At 39.8% G+C, this 5,167-nt stretch overlaps 1 long non-coding RNA gene across 1 annotated transcript in view; it reads left to right on the top strand.

The window, feature by feature from the left end:
* The first annotated feature begins 944 nt into the window (after nucleotides 1–944).
* Nucleotides 945–5,167, top strand: part of LOC117941837 — a 21,786-nt gene continuing 17,563 nt past the window's right edge. The window contains exons 1-2 of the long non-coding RNA XR_004655988.1: nucleotides 945–955; nucleotides 5,150–5,152. This is a non-coding gene — a long non-coding RNA (uncharacterized LOC117941837). The remainder of the gene's footprint in view (nucleotides 956–5,149; nucleotides 5,153–5,167) is intronic.

Genomic DNA, 5,167 nt, shown 5'->3' with positions numbered 1-5,167 from the left:
TATATGTATCGCATTGTAAATGTATGGCTATGCAATTCTTGTTAAAAACCAAATAAACAAAGTTTGAAAAAAAAAAAAGAATAGTATTAAAGTCACCAGCACATATTAAAGTCCCCTGTGCTTCAGTTTCTATCCTTTCAATTACTTGGGTATAAAAATGTGATTCTGAGCCAGGAGGGATATACACATTGTATAGGGTAAACGAATTTCCATCAACTTTCCCACAAATCATTAGGAATCTACCTTCCTTGTCTTTAATAGTATATATATGTTCGTATGTCACCTTTTCTGAAATTAGTATTACTACTCCCCTATTGTGTTTGGATCTATTTGAGGAGGAGAACGCATTTTTAAACTCTTGTCTTTTGAGATTTTCATGTTCAGCTTCCGTCAGATGGGTTTCTTGCAGAAATGCAATATCTATGTTTTCTCTTTTTAGTTTATGAAGGATTTTGCTCTGTTTGACTGGGCTACGAAGCCCATTCACATTTAGAGACCCGGACCCTTTAAGTACAAGGATATGTCTAGAATGGTATGATGCTATATCCTCAACAAAAGCAGATTCCCCTTGTAGAAAAAATACACAAAAAAAACCCTTCCCCTGTTCTGAACAAGAACAAACATTTACACTCATCATAAAAAAAATAATATATTTGAGAACTTCATGTAGAAGAGGAATCTCTAAACCTTTGCCCCTGTAAAGCACCTGCTGGTGGGCGGAGGGGAGAATCCTTCCTAGATGGTTAGGGCCCTTCTTAGTGGGAAAGTGGCTGACCTGCTGGTGCGCTCCATGTCCACTAATTTCAATTTCAATTTAATTTCAATTTTATTTATAGTATCAATTCATAACAAGAGTTATCTCGAGACACTTTAGAGGAGGTCTAGACCACACTCCAGAATTTACAAGGACCCAACAGTTCTAGTAGTTTCCTCCAGAGCAAGCAACAGTGCAACAGTGGCGAGGAAAAACTTCCTTTCAGGCAGAAACCTCGGACAGACCCAGGCTCTAGGTAGGCGGTGTCTGACGGGCCGGTTGGGGTGAGAAATGAAGACTTGAAATAACAAAAAATAGAAAAATAGTAGTTTGTAGCAGTTCTTTGTAGTAGTTCATGGCATAGCAGGGCACTGTGGGCATTACAAGGCACAGCAGGACGTAGCTGGGCAAGGCAGAGTGTAGCAAGATGAACATGGCATCGCAGAACGTTTAGCAGGACCATGGCGACAGCTGCTCCCATGATTTTGGAGCCTCTCTGATCCAAAGGAAACATTCTGGGGAAAAAACAACATAAGGACTCCGGGGAGTGACTCCCCAGAGCTAGGTTAGTAACAAGCATTTCTGGGACATGGATGCACACAAATGGAAAGATAGAAAGACAGAGGAGAGAGGAGCTCAGTGTGTCAAAGGAAGTCCCCAGCTGTCTAAAACTATTACAGCATAACTAAGAGAGACAGGGTAAAGAGAGGGGCCTGGACAGGCTAAAACTCTCCACAACCGGATCGGGCTGTATGCCAAGTCTCCCTCTAGTTTTATTATATTCTTGATGATATGACAGATAGGTCTGACAACTATGACGAGAAGCAGGTGGGCCGGGTTAGGCAGACGCTGCGACTCCGCACTCCCTAACAATATTCAATTCAATGTCCTAACTATAAGCTTTATCAAAGCATAACTAAGAGAGACAGGGTAAAAAGAGGAGCCTGGTCGGCTAGAACTCTCCCCAACCGAATCGGGCTGTACGCCAAGTCTCCCTCTAGTTATATTATATTCTTGATTATATGATAGATAGATCTGACAACTATGAAGAGAAGCAGGTTTGCCGGGTTAGTCGGACTCTGCAGCTCCTCACACCTTAACAATATTCAATTCTATGCCCTAACTATAAGCTTTATCAAAAAGGAAAGTCTTAAGCCTACTCTTAAATGTGGAGACTGTGTCTGCCTCCTGAACCCAAACTGGAACCTGGTTCCACAGGAGAGGAGCCTGATAGCTGAACGCTCTGGGTCCCGTTCTACTTTTAGAGACTCTAGGAACCACAAGTAACCCTGCATTCTGGGAGCGTAGTGCTCTTGTAGGGTTGTAAGGTACTATGAGCTCATTAAGATAAGATGGTGCCTGAACATGAAGAGCTTTGTAGGTGAGAAGAAGAATTTTAAAATCTATTCTGCATTTTACAGGAAGCCAATGCAGAGAAGCTAAAACAGGAGAGATGTGATCTCATTTCCTCTTTTCATAGTTGTGCGGCAGCACGTGTTCTGACAGAACACGTGCTGCCGCATTCTGGATCAGCTGAAGAGTCTTTATGGACGTTTTCGAGCAGCCTGATAAAAAAGAATTGTGGTAATCCAGCCTAGAGGTTACATATGCATGGACTAGTTTTTTCATCATTTTTAGACAGGATATTTGTGATATTTGTGATTTGCAATATTACGTAGGTGAAATCAGGCGATCTTTGAAATTTGCTTTATGTGGGAATTAAAGGACATGTCCTGATCAAAGATAACTCCAAGATTCCTCACAGTGGTGCTGGAGGCCAGGGTAATGCCATCCAGAGTAACTATCTCTTTTGACAATGCGTCACGGAGGTGCTTGGGTCACAGAGCAATAACTTCAGTTTTATCTGAGTTTACATTAGAAAATTACAGGTCATCCAGGTTTTAATATTCTGAAGGCACATTTGAAGTTTAGTTAACTGATTATTTTCATCCGGCTTGATTGATAGATATAATTGAGTATCATCTGCATAACAATGAAAGTTTATGGAGTCCTTCCTGATAATATTGCCTAAAGGAAGCATATATAAAGTGAACAGGATTGGACCGAGCGCAGATCCTTGTGGGACTCCATGACTAACTTTGGAGTGCACAGAGGATTCCTCGTTAACATGAACAAACTGAGATCGATCTGATAAATAAGACTTAAACCAGCTTAAAGCAGTCCCTTTAATGCCAATTAAATGTTCCAGTCTCTGTAATAAGATATGATGGTCAATGGTATCAAATGCAGCACTAAGATCTAATAACACAAGTACATAGATAAGTCCTTTGTCTGATGCAATTAGGAAGTCATTAGTAATTTTCACAAGTGCTGTCTCTGCACTATGATTAACTCTAAATCCTGACTGAAAATCCTCAAATAAGCGGTTGTTATGCAGAAAGTCACACAGCTGTTTGGCGACTGCTTTCTCAAGAATCTTAGAGAGAAATGGAAGGTTGGATATAGGTCTATAGTTGGCTAAAACATCTGGATCAAGGTTGGGCTTTTTCAGAAGAGGTTTAATTACAGCTACCTTAAAGTGCTGTGGCACATAGCCTGTTAATAAAGATAGATTGGTTACATCTAGTAGAGAAGTGTTGACTAATGATAAAAGTTCTTTAAATAGCCTAGTCGGGATGGGATCTAAGAGGCAGGTTGAGGGTTTAGATGAAGAAATAATTGAATTAAATTGATAAAGATCAAGTGAAGCAAAGCAGTCTAAACATATATCTGGTTATCTAGAGATAAGTCAGTGCTAGTTAAAGGCAGGTCTTGGTGAATTTTACTTCTAATAGTTATAATTTTATCATTGAAGAATCTCATAAAGTTGTTACTACTAAGAGCTATGGGAATACTTGGCTTAGTAGAGCTGTAACCTTTCGTTAGCCTGGCTAAAGTGCTGAAAAGAAACCTGGGGTTGTTCCTATTTTCCTCTATTAATGATAAGAAGTACACTGCTCTGGCATTACGGAGGACCTTCCTATAAGTTTTAAGACTATCTTGCCAGATTAAACGTGAATTTTCCAATTTGTTGGAACGCCAAATCTTCTCAAGTTTCCGTGATATTTGCTTTAATTTGCGAGTTTCAGTCTTATACCATGGGGCTAACCGTCTTTGTTTTATTATCTTCTTTTTTTAGAGGGGCAACAGAGTCAAGTGTCGTTTGCAGCGAGCCTGCTGCAGTATCAACAAAATGATCGATTTTGGAGGGACTAATAGCATAGGAGTCCTCCGTTACTTTGTGACTTGGTAATGAATTAAATGCTAATGGAATCACATCCTTAAATTTAGCTACAGCACTATCAGATATGCATCTTGTATAGAAGGTTTTGCCTAATGGCGTGTAGTTCAGCAGTATAAACTCAAAAGTAATCAAACAGTGGTCAGATAAAAAGGGATTCTGTGGGAACACAATTGAATGTTCAATTTCAACACAATATACCAGAACAAGATTGAGGGTGTGATTAAAACGGTGAGTCGGTTTATGAACACTTTGAGAGAAGCCAATAGAATCTAAAAGAGAGATAAACGCAGTACTAAGGCTATCATTGTCATCGTCCACATGAATATTAAAATCCCCTACAAAAAGAACTTTGTCCGTTTTTAGCACTAAGTTTGACAATTCTGAGTATGGGCCAGGTGCTCGGTACACTTTAACAAATAGAACTGGTTGCATATGGAGCTAGAACAGTGACAGTAACCTGTGGTATTGAAAATAAAATTTGGCATTGAAACAACAAATATTGGCATTGAAAACTGTTGAACTGAAGTATAAAACACAAACATCAAAAAGTAATAATCTCATAATCCTATGATATTATTTCACTTTGACATTTGTTTGCATCATGATAGGTTTTTCAATGTCAATGTAAATTTTTTCTTCATGTCCCTGTCTTTTCAGTGATAGTTTTTTTCTTTTAAGCTGTCAAGATTTTTACAATGTCACTGTTTTCAGTTTCAACTTTCTGTCACTGTTTTGGCATAGGGAGGAGGAGCCTGAGGGGAGGGATAAAGGGGGCGTGGCTTACGGGTAACTTACAGAGGCTACTGGCGAGAGACCGCACCTCCATAGAAATCCTGCCATTTTTTCACACAGAAGCAGGCTGGTTTAGTGTAAACTTTTAATGTAGTTTGTTAGTGAATGCGTCCAGCCTTTTAGTGAGTGTGTGACTTGCCTAGAAACCTATTATATGACAAAATGGCCGATATGAACGGACTTACTTGAGATTTGGAGGCTCCAGGTGAACGTGTGGAAGACATTGCAGATATGCGGTTTTAACAACTCTGGGAGGATTTGTCTGGAGGTGTGGTCTCTCGCGTTTTTCTCTCTCTCGCGAGTTTATCTATAGATCTACCTGTTGAGCCACTCGTGATCGACTAGTTGTGCTTTCAGAGATTGTGAGGGGTTCAAGA

Source organism: Etheostoma cragini, chromosome 3 (genome assembly GCF_013103735.1).
Source record: "Etheostoma cragini isolate CJK2018 chromosome 3, CSU_Ecrag_1.0, whole genome shotgun sequence".
Lineage (NCBI taxonomy): Eukaryota > Metazoa > Chordata > Actinopteri > Perciformes > Percidae > Etheostoma > Etheostoma cragini.
The sequence above is the reverse complement of the archived record's forward strand: the minus strand, read 5'-3'. Positions and strand labels throughout refer to the sequence as shown.